Below are 12942 nucleotides of genomic sequence, written 5' to 3' on the forward strand. Positions count from 1 at the left end.
CTCGGCTGGTTCAGGCCGGTTCATCTTGAACCGGGTGGTTGGCCGGCTTGAGGCTTTCTGGAAAATATGGGCATCCGATTTGTGTAATTTTGAAGTTTCTGAACTAATTTAGCTGCTTTGCAACGCCATGAAATTTGTGCCTTTTGTATGAGATAAATAAAAAATTTTGTTTGGTTTGAAGGAGTTGCAAGAAATGTAAAGGTATTTTACTTAAGATGTTTAATTTAAATATAATTAAGATGTAATTCGATTTTGATATAACAAAATTTTTATTAACTAAAAAAGAAATAAAAAAGATTGTTTGATTGATGCGTCACCAAAATCATCTTGATCAAGCACGAATCTTGAGAAGTATTTGAATTGAAAATCTCAAAATTAAATTTGTTATCATAAGAACTCCAATCTTAATAAACTTAAAGGCAAACTCAACGTCTCGACAAGACAAACCCAACGACACCAAAATAGATCAAATTTGAGCCCAAATGGGTTCAAATCAAGGACATAAAGCATATTTGGAGGCTTCTGAGCATCAATTGGATGATCAAATGATCTCCAAATTAGACATGTTATTACCGCTGATGCCCACCACCAGCTATTGTCGCCGACAACCAACATCAATGTCGTCAATCACTGTCAGAAAATGCCACGTCTTTAGACTATTACAAGATTTAACCATATTGTTGGATTTCAATTGTTCATTTGTGGACACTATAATTTTTGTAATTTCTATAAATGAAATCAAGTCATGTTATGGGTGTTAACTATCAATTTGTGGACACTTGATTACTATAATCTCCCTCAAAAAAATTCAGACATCCGTTTAATCCCCCTCTTATTCAATAGTGCAGAAAGAATAATTCTTATCGCTTACTACATTGTGAATTTTTAACTGAATAAAACCTTGTTATTTTTTCTCTTTTTGAATTTTATACATAAAAAATTTTATTTTTGGTCTAATTATTTCTTTCTGTTGGTGTATCAAATGCTGATTTAGTCATTTAGGTTTCATTTGGGACGGTTTTTTTATTGCTTTCTAAAACGGAGTTTTAATACAAAAAATAAAAAAATTTGTACTAAAACTCCGTTTTAGAAAGCAGTAAAAAAACCGTCCCAAACGAAGCCTTAGATTTGAAGGGACAAATCCCCAAAAGTTCTGTTCTCCTTCCTTTCCACCCAATTCTGAAGAATTTGTCACTATTGACTGATTATTTTTTCTTCCTTCTGCGTTATTCTCAATGAATCAAAAACTTCCTCATTCTAATCCTCACAAAAGTCAAAAGGGGTTCTGTCAATTCGGTAATTCATCATGTAAAAATTAACTAATATATAGATATATTTATATCGATATTATTACTTTAAAAAAGTTATAAATTGACTTAAATAAAAGTTTAATCATTTATTATTTACTTTTAATACAAGTCATTAATATTTATTATCGATAGTGATTGTCAAGATATAAATTTGAAGAAGGAAACATATCATTTAAAGGTCTGTTTGAGATAAAAATTATTATGTGCAGATGCTGAATACCGTCCGAAATCCAATGAAAATACACCACGTCACCCTTGCTTGGTACCGCAGTTCGGTACTGTTCTGTATTGCGGCTCGGTACTAGATAACGTGCTTGCACCTAATTCGCCTCGTGACTGTAAGCTGTGTCTGGTGTCCGTACAAAATAATCTCTCTAGCAAAAAAGCAGCTTTCTAGCAAAAAAAAAAATAGTCAAATAAAAATTATAATTATGTTCTAAAAAATAAAAAAAATAAAAAAATCATCCTAAACAAAACCTAATGTTGTGCCACCCCTCATAATGATCTATCATTTTTTAATTATTCTATTACAGTACAGTTAAAAAAGAAAAAAAAGAGTAAATTGTCCATTTTTATATCAGCCAAAATAAGCCTACGATGCAAACAATTTCTATTAAAATAATGAAGCAAAGATTGAAGAAAACTCCAGGCAGCGAGGAGTTCAAATAATTATATCTTGTGGGCAAGTAAGGAGTTTGATGGCTTAACATTTCATTAAAGCTTAGAGAAAGCAACAAGTTGTGCTAAGCAAAGTGTGGAAGCTTTGTATGATAGAGAACATAATCCATGATTAAAAACAAATTAGTGCTAAATAATTGCTGTCAACGACATACCTAACTTTGTAGGCTAAGAGAATGCCAAATTAAGGCTTCGTTTGGGACGGCTTTCTTCCTGCTTCTTAAAGCAGGTTTTTAGTACAAAATTTAAAATTTTTGTACTAGAAAGCCGCTTCAAGAAGCAGGAAGACAGCCGCCCCAAACGAAGCCTAAATCTGTATGTATTTTCAAGTTAATCATTACTAATTAATATGTCCTTCATGGAATAAATATTTTTCTTTTTTATTAGCCTTTTAAGTCGAACAAATATTGCGTCTCAATCAAAAGAGAAGTACTTATTTTATAAAAAAATGGTTTATTTTTAATCAACTTTACAACATTAATTTCTTTGAGATTTTATTTGAAAGGCTCTCAAGCGATGAAACAAAGTTTTTTTTTTATTGTGTTAAATAGAGTTGTATAAGTGGAAAGAGTGGTTTGCGCCAGGATGTTCTAACGATATGCAGCTCCACTTTCATCATGCTTGATGGTGCTACCTACTATCGACGGGCTTTTCATCATTTAGAGTTAGGTGATTCAAATTACAAGAACTACCCAAGTAGTCTTGAGTGGGAAAGATTGAAACTATTTGCACTTTCTTGGTTCCTTTTTACGAGATAACATGTGTCATATATGGCACGAAGTACCCAACAACAAATTTATACTTTCCATGCATTTCAATAGCTTATGCATCATTGAAGCATGAAATTTTAAGTGGCCATGACTACATAAAGAGAATGGTTGTAGGAATGATTGTCAAATTTGAAAAATACTGATCTGAATTTAGTATTATATTGTCAATAACTATCATTTTAGATCCAAGGTACAAATTTATTTTTGTTGAGTGATGTTACAGGAGACTATATGAAGGTGATTATCTCTATGAATTACGGAATGTTAGAGATAAGTTCTCTTTATTTGCAAACTATAGTTGAAGAGGGAATGGATCATCAGGGCAACAATCACGTGCATCTAAAATGGTAGAAGGTGGTACATCAAGAAGTGCATCTTCAACTATAATTAAGTCATAATTTATCCAGGTATAATTTATGGGCATATATATATTTCTTCATTCCAATATATCATCTTTACAATTATTCTTGATTAGTTTCGCACACAGGACTTTGATTCTTTTGAAGATGAAGTTGTGATGCCTAGAAAATCATAATTAGAAATTTATTTAGATGAGCCAAAGCTCGTCAAAAAGTTTGATTTAGATATATTGTATTTCTAGAAAGGCAACCAATATAGATTTTCTATTGTATCTGCTATGGCTCGTGAAGTTTTAGCAATCCTATAACTATAGTGGCATCTGGACGTGCTTTCACCAATAGCAGTAGAATACTATATCAATATCGAAGTGCACTTAAGAATGACATAGTTGAGGCACTAGTTTGTACAAATGATTGGTTGTATGCATAATAGGGCGCTTTATCATTCATCTTTGCCGTATTCCATTTATGTTTTTAGCACATTTAGAAGTAGAGCTCATACTCATTTCTTTTATTTGTTGTAGTAGTATATGACCCTAAACTTGATGTTGTTATAGATGATATCCTCGATTTAGATGTATTTGGTAATTTACTTTGTATTTTGTATTTCTATATTTTGTTTTGTATTCTACATTTTTTGTAATTTGTTTTGTATTATGTAATAATGTAACTGTGTAATTTATATTTTGTATAACTATATTTATATAATTTAATTTGTATTCAATATTTATGTAATTTACTTTTACATAATTAATTTGTATTATCTGTTTATTGAAAAAAAAGTTTGAAAGTTGAAACATGTAGTGAAATCTGCTGAAATTTTTGAAATAGTTCAGACTCGGGTTAAATGGGTCGAGTGGGGTTGACCTGAATCTGAATTGGGTTAGATTCGGGTCTCAATTTTTGACCCGTTTTTAAAAAATGGGTCGGTTCATGTTATGATCGGGTCAAATAGTAATTGGTTAATTTCGGCTTCGATCCGAACTCAACCAACAACCCTCTTTTGACACCCCTAATTTGAAATAACTTTTTAATTGTGTTCGTGGTAAAAAAAAGTTAGTAATTAAATAGCTTTTTGCCTTTTTCATCACATTTTTAAATCCTTGCTTTCAATAAGCTATTTTTGGAAAACATTTTTGATAATGTGATTGAGAAATTTGCTTTAAAAGCAAAAATAAAAAAAATTTAGGCTTTATTTGGGAAAACTTTCTAATTGCTTTACTTTTTTAGATGGCAACCCTAATTTTAATTTGGTCATTATTTTTTTATTGTTTTTAAGAATTCGTTGTGCAATGAAGCTATTTTCTATAACAATTTTTTAAAATATTATTTGGTCATTATTTACACATTAGTTTACTTAAAGCTTTCCTTTCATACACTTTTTTTATCCATGTGTACGACAACAACAACAATATCAAGCCTTTGTCACACTACTTGGGGACGGCTGCATGAATCTTTTTTTTCTATTGTGTCTTGTTAAAAGTTAAATTCTCATTTAAATCTAATATAAAAATATCATTTTTAATATTTTATAACTAAGTCTTTTTAGGTCTACCTCTACATTTCTTAACATAAATCAAATCTAATACCTCTACTTTCTTAACCGGGTCATCAGAAGGCTGTCGTTTTATGTGACCAAACCATCTAAGATGACTCTCTCTAATCTAATCTTCCACTGAAGCTACTCCAACCTTTTCATGCATATGCTCATTTCGTATCCTGTCTCTAAGGGTAAAGCCACTCATCCACCTGAGCATCCTCATATCCGCAACACTTAACTTAGTACTATGCTTCTCTTTTAATTGCCAACATTATGCACCATAGAGCATTGCATCTCTCACCACTATCTTATAGAATTTCCCCTTAAGTTTGAGGTGAACTTTTCTATCACACAACAAGCCCGATGGCCGATGCATTCCTCCACTTCAACCATCCAACTTGAATTCTACTGATAATATCCACATCTATTTCATCATCACTCTGAACAACAGATCCAAAATATCTAAAACGTGTACTCTTATTAATGACTTGATCGCCCAAAGTCACAATTCCCCTACTAGGTCCATTACTACTAAAATTATACTCTATATATTCAGTTTTAGATCTAATAAAGCGAAAATCTTTAGAATCTAAAGTTGACATCCATAATTCAAGTTTACTTTCAACTCCCTCTCTAGTCTTATCAACAAGAAAAATATCATCAGTAAAAAGCATACACCAAGATACTTCCTCTTGCAAATGTCAAATGAGTGGTACATTAAATTTAGCTTAGATTGCAATTGCAGAAATAAAAAAAGGCACGTTTTCTTGTTAGGTGCCCAACTTTTAGAATAGGAAGCATTTGGGACCCACTTGCCAATGATGTGAAAGGTCAACGATCAATCAAAGAGTGAAACTCATTTAATTTAATAATAAATGCATTTTAATAGTGTTTTATTTTTAATAGAATAAATACCTTAATTTATTTCTTTTTAATGTGTACTCAATTTAAGAAGCTAATTGTTTAGGTATTTTTAAAATGGATGTATCGAGTATAGAGTAATTAAAATACGCGCATCTTAAAAAGCAGAAGCTATTTGAATTGATGCAAATAAGAGAGACTTTATAAGGCTGAGGTTATCTTGAACTGAATAGGGTTCTCTGGTTTGTAGTAGGATCGACCGTCCAATTGAATGGTAAATCGAATGCTATTTTGGCGTCGCACTGCTTACAGTCGAGAAAAAAAAAGAGTAAATATTTTATGTTTGACATTCGGGTGGAGACTCGAGGCAACTGCAAACATGCGACATGTGAATGACGTGTGGTTCGGTTGGAAATGTCCTTAGGCAACAAAAGCAGTACACCACATTTGAAGTATGATCGCTTTTGAACAGTGGCGGAGCCAGAAATTTTATTCGGGGGAGGGGGTAAATTAAAATAGTTATGTTTGCCGTCTCAATTAGAATGTTATAATACATTAAAATAGTTTTGTTTGGTGTCTCATTATAATAGCCAAGAGGACTTGTAAGATCAAAATTAAGAATGCAAATAACATGACTCTTAGAGCTTAGAAGACATAAATATCTGTCACGAACGGTCTCTGTTTGGGGACGGGAGAGGATCGAAAGGGAAAACTAAGCAGGCTATTCAGGTCGAGGGAAAGCAAGCCGTTTGGGGGCGGTCTACATTTGGGCCTGTGCACGCGGAAGAAAAACCTGCTCGAGATTGCGAGTCGTGAGAGAGGAGCAAAGGGAAAATAAATCATGTTTCACAGGAGGAGGAGAAAATGAAGGAGCGAAGGGGAAAACAATTAATTCATATTTCATATTGATTCACAAGAATAGTAGTTATATAAATACCAATTGATGCATAGAAAGGTAAAAATACATAAATGCCCAAGATTGTTAAGAGCCAATACGTTGGTGATTTAATCAGTTGCCAAAAGGTCCATGTGCTTTGTAAACAGGTTCAGGAGGCAGGCAAGCAGAGAAGTGGAAGTGGTTAGTGGTAGCATATTTTACGCCCCAAATTACATGTCAAATCATCGAGAAAATAATTAGAAGCGTACCTGAATCCATTGAAAATGCAGAAGTGAAATTTTTGAGGCTTTGGTCTTCCACGCTTGAAGCGGCGTTCTTCAAGGGAGCGAGAAACCCATTCTTTGTACTCAGGACGAGGAATGAGAAGAGTGAAAACTTAACCACTTAAATTGATGATCACGACCTTTTTATACTTTAAATATTTTTATTTTATTTCAACCTATCATTAAAAGAAAATAAATATTTGACATCGACATAATAATTAATTCCATACAAATTTATAAAAAACAATATTAAAATTTTGAGAGACTGTTATTATAACTATTTTTCTCCTTTGTTTTCATATTTAACTTTCATTCATGATTTTGTATATATACTTTATTTGGGATTATAGTTTTGTAATATTTTAGATAAATTTATAAATTATTTAATAGTTTAATTTTCTTTAAAAAACATAATCTATCAAAAAATAAAGTTCAATAGACACGAAATGTATGATTTTAATAATATAATTACGTGCAAATGAGGTATAACAAAACAAACGATAAGAAGATGGTCTTGTATTTAATTTTGAAAGTTTCTGATTCATATTTACATAGAGATTCAGATGGTCTTGGATTTAATTTTGAAAATTTTCGATTCATATTTACATCGAGGTTCGTGCCTTATCAAGATAATTTTTGATGAAATATCATGCCTTTATTCCATTAGATGGGGTTGAATGCATGAATCTTTTTTTTATTGTATTATAATAAGAGATAAATTTTTATTAAAATCTAATAAAAATAGGTCATTTCTAATAATAATAATAATAATAAGTAGAAGAAAAGCTAGATATCTAATAATTAGAGCAATCAATCGTCCATGAAACTGACCCCTTGGCTGTGATTTACTTTCAACAAAATGAAATCCAATGTTTGTTTGATAACGATCTTCAATATTTTATTTTTATAATGCGGTTAGAGGATTTTTTTTTTCTTTTTCTGACACGTGACAAAATAGATGAGAACTTCTTTTATTGGATGTATTAGTAATTTAGATTAAATTAAAGGTGGAAGATTAAAATTTTAAATATTTAATTGAAAAAAAAATAATATATATATATTGATACGGCATCACAAATTAGCTTGATGGCGCACAGATCTGAGCAAAAAGCTAGTTGAATTACAAAATTAATTTATGGAGCAGCACCCGAACTCTGATTTCAGCGAGCTTATACAGTCAAACTGAGCGTCTCGGAATACTGAATCCAACACACAAAGAATCAACCCAATCCGAGCCCAAAATGAGTCCGAATCAAGGTCAGAGCGTGTTGAAAGGTTTAAACCGCAATTTGAGTTACAAAACGGTCTCCAATTTTGACAAGCTATATCTTGAATCGAAGGCTGGGAGCGAGAAATCCAACGAGCCCAAGATCACTAAAATTCCATCATTAAGGCTCCCAAATGTCAACGAACGGTGCACGATCGTAGGATTAATATCGGCGTCATTTGACCACTCCATTCGCTTGATCTCACACCTATTTACGTACCAGATGCACGAAAATCTATAATAAGACCATCATTCTTCACAAGAGGGAATAAAAGCAGAGAGAGAAAAGCAGAGGAGAGTAGAAGGAAGGATTCCATCCTCGACAGCCGCGGACCACCGGGACCACCGAGAACCTGCCGGAACACGCACGGACACCGCAGGATCTCGTCGACATACGCGGAAACCTAGCGGACACCAAAAAAACTCCGCCGGACACAAATAAGGCTCAGACGTATCTCCCGGAGTCTCTGCGAAGACACGAATACTGCCTATAAGAGCCGATATTCCCGTCCTACGTCTGCTGAGAAACCAGACTCCTGTAAGGCCACGACGTTCCAGTCCTACGTCATGCTGAAAAGACCACGTCACTGCTTAAAGGCCCGACAATTACAGAATCCTAGATGACTGAACGACCGAAGTCTGCTTAAGGAATAGAATAACATGCTACTATATTAATCACTGGCAAAAAAGACCGGTAATTTGTTCAAAAGGCACGCGTTAAAGTAAGACGTACCACTCGATGAAGAACAACAAAGATATAAGAGAAATGAAATAAAATGAATAACGAGATATACAACAACATCGAATAAGTGGACAATGGGACTAAACCATGACTCCTTATCTCCTACAGCTACGGTCACTTACTGAACTGTGACTAATACGGTGTCCGACCTAAACATCACAAGACAAAGTCTCCGGACCATTAGGTCTCAAGAAATAGGTCTTAACTGGCGACACGGTCTCACGGCATAGACTAGGTATCCTGCAGACATAGGTCTAAACGGCAGACTAGGTCTACGGCGACTTATCGGTATCTGCAAACTAAGGTCTACTTGCGACATGGTCATTCGGCCAAACAAACCTGTATATGTAACTTTTACCATGTAATGCAATCTATATGATGTACATTTGCTACATCAACCCAAGGCCTTCTCCTAAGGAAGGGCCTCATTTGTAATCGACTACAAATACTAGTGGATTCATTCAAACCGGGCCAGGCCCCGTGGTTTTTCCCCCTTTTTCAAGGGTTTTCCACGTGAAAACTCTGGTGTCACTTATGAATGCTACATCCTCTCACTTATCTGATTGTGTGCTGGATCTTCGTACAACGCTAAGACGTTAAACTATATATTTCTCTACCGCCGCGAATACTCCAGGACGCAACAATATATATATTAGATTGAGGATTTTGAAATAACTCATTTTATTTATTTTTGATGTCGTTTCCTTAAAGCAACAACAACAAAAAAAATTTATTAAAAAAAATCATGAAACCTAATATAGTTTAAACAAATCCACCGTTTGATTGAAGCTACAAAATACGCACTTTACCCTAATTGGAGAAAATGAGAGTAGAATATACAACTTCGGACCATTAGAGATATTTCTTGCGGTGGTGATCGACGCTATTTAGGCTCAGCTCATGTTGTCAATGAGTGACAATGAACATCAACCGTTCATTTTGGTGAAGGGTGATATTGGGCTTCAAGAATCGAATATCATGGGATTCTACGATATTTCTTGCGGACTACAATATACGTTACGATAGGGTTATAAATATATGTCTTAACGTAGCACGAATATCTAGCTCACACACAAAAAACACAATATTTTTTACGTGGAATACTCGAGAAAGGGAAAAATCCATGGGGTCTAGCCTAGATGAAAATGATTCAATTAGAATTTGAGTAAAGTATAATGGTCCGACTCATCCTTGAAGACGACATATTACAAATGTCAACTGAAAGTTTCGCAAAAGTCCAGTGTCACTCCAACGTCAGGTGGTGGTTCGGCAGCACTCTGGTGTCAGGCAGTGGTCCGACAATGGCACTGCAGCGTCAGGGGGGGGGAGGGCACTCCGGCTTCATGTGGCACTTCGACGTCCTTTGATGGTCTGGTGGTGATTCGAAAGAACTCCGGTGTCCCTTGGTGGTCCGACGGTGGAGCGGCATAACTCCGATGGTGGTCGAAGAGAAGCTAGGTGGCTGAAGCTCAACCCCAATTTAAAGAGGAAATGTGATTCTATTTATACCATTCATGAGTGGCATGAAATAAGTGGAAGATCAATGGTAAATTTGGAGTGGTTCAGATGGACGGCCGATCTTGATTTCTACGATCATACATCGTTCAATGGACTTTTGACTATCTTAATGATATCAAAAATTGATGATATTGGGCTTGTTGGATTCGTCTCGTTGAGCCCCTCGATTCGACTATAAGCATTTTATGAGTGAAAACCGTTTGATAACCCAAATTGTGGTTTGATCCTTCCAAAAGTGCTTCGAGTCTTTGATTTGGACTCAGTTGGGCTCGGATTGGGTCAATTTTGGTGCCGTTGGGTTTGTGTTTCCGAGACGCTCAATTCGACTGTAAGTTTGCAGAAATCAGAGTTCGGATGGTCGCAATTTTAATTTATGAAGCTTTTCAACTTGATTTTGCCTCAAGATTCGCGTGTGATCAAGATAATTTTTTTAAGTTGTGTCATCAAGCAACATTGGTCTATAGAAGTCCTACATTGTGGGACTATGGTCTCTGTAAATATTTTTGTATGTATTTTTTGTAATAGATCGAGTCCTAAGAGTCATGTGTGAAGATCTGCATGTGTATGAAAAAATCTCTTATGAGCATTGTGGCGTTGCAGCACTATCTTCTCTATTTATGGGTAGAGAAAATATGTTCTTCGAAATTGCAGTAGTGCTGAGGTCTGAGAGCTACAGTATTGTGTTCTCTGTATTCTATCCTATCTTGGATCTCAGGGTGCTATGGTGCCAAGCTCTTTATATTTTGACCCGAAAACAAAATCTCTTGGAAGCGCTGCGGTGTGGCCTTTTATAAAACCTCCACTTTAGAACAAGTAAAGTTGCCCTAGTAATTGTGAAAGTTAATCAAGTTTTTGCTTATGTTTTTTCTCCCTTCTCAATTATTTCAGATCCAAGGCAACAATCATTACTACACACCACCCTACAAAAACTTCACGGTGAAGGAAAAAAACATCCTTTGATTGTGGCAAGACTGTACCAAGTTACGACGACTTGGTGTACCCCGAGTTGACATTTTGGACGATCATTTGTTTTCATGGTGGCAAGAGGCCAACTGCTCCAATGAAGACATGAAAGAATAAAAGACTTTGAAAGAAGTAAACATTACAGGTTCTAATGGTGGAGAGAAGGTCAAAACATTTTTTTAGGGCATCTCCAACTGAACTCCAAATACTCGTATGGCGTCGCTCCTGAGCTCCAGCCGAATGACAAAACTTCCGCTATTTGACTGCGGGTGAACAGTGGGACGTCAATGTTGACGTTGCTCTGTTCATCATCACTATTTTTCTGTCTCTACTAAACTTGCCTAAGAAACGCGTGAAAGAAGAAAACGAGTGTTTAGGGGGTAAAATGGAGTTTGATTGGAGCTGAACCACGACATTTTTCAATTTCACGACATTTTGTAGTGAAAAATGAGATTTTTGGTTGGAGATGCCCTTAGGCAATGAAAATTTTCATATTTTATTGAAGCATCATTGTGGAGCCTATATCGATTTTGCTAGGTATAGATGTATAAAAAATTATGAGAAGATTAAAGCTTTGTTTGTGACAGTTTTCTTACTGTTTTTTAAAATGATTTTTTAGTACAAAAAATTTTAGCTTAAGAGATTTTTATACTAGACAACAGTACGAAAATTATCTCAAGCAAAGTCTAAATCTTTAAAATTTCTTAACGAATGATGCACATTTGGAGTGATTTTTTGAGTGAGAGCTTTTTGACATAACTCATGTTGGTCGATTGGTTGATTAGGGGAGTAATGGTGCAAACGATGACGAATTATTACGTCTGGTCACCGGATGTTCGGACATCCAATCCAGACGCGCCACGTCACCCAAATACACTGAGGCTCGGTATATTTGGGTGACGTGGCGCATTTGGATTGGTGTCCAGACGAATCAAGACACCGGAGTTAATACTTTGCCGCAAACGATAGCTGGAGGAAGAAGGCGAGCTCTCATTACAAACTTTTTTTTTTTTTTTGGTCATTTGATGCAAAAAAATAAATTCAAATTTGTGTATTTGGACCATCTATAATGTTTTCAATGAGAGAATCGTTTTGAGTATAGTAAGCCAAAAAAAAAAAAATCATTTGGAACTCTAAATAAGTTAACATTTTTTAATTATAATTTTAACCTCATTTATTTAAGTTTTTTATGATTTGGATGAGATGATTTAGATAATTGCAGAAATACCACATATGATTGATTGTTTTGATTATAAATTTGTTGAAATTAGAATTTATACTATCATGAATTAATTTTTAAAATTATTAACATTATAATAGATTTCTAATAGTACAATTGGATATTTTGTTTGCTTAAAAATTGCATGCAAGTATGTGATTGTTCAAATCAATTTTGAGAGGCATATCAAATATATTTTATTTTTTATTTCATATTTTTTAATGATTTTAAGGGCATATAAAATAATTTATGATATTTCTTTCTCACAATATTACACAGCTAATATAATTTCTCAACAAATGTCACAGGCTCTAATCAACCTATGTTCTCCCTGAGTCTCTAAGATTTCATTTGAGATGACTCTCTTATTGCTTTCTAAAGTAGTTTTAAGAATAAATTTTTACAAAAAAAAAAGTGTACTAAAAAATTGTTTTAAAAAGCTGTAAAAAAGTTGTCTCAAACGAAGTCTTAGGCTTCGTTTGGGACTACTTTTTTATTGCTTTCTAAAACGGAGTTTTAGTACAAATTTTTTTATTTTTTACTAAAACTCTATT

Source organism: Dendrobium catenatum, unplaced genomic scaffold, assembly GCF_001605985.2.
Source record: "Dendrobium catenatum unplaced genomic scaffold, ASM160598v2 fragScaff_scaffold_1639, whole genome shotgun sequence".
NCBI classification, from domain to species: domain Eukaryota; kingdom Viridiplantae; phylum Streptophyta; class Magnoliopsida; order Asparagales; family Orchidaceae; genus Dendrobium; species Dendrobium catenatum.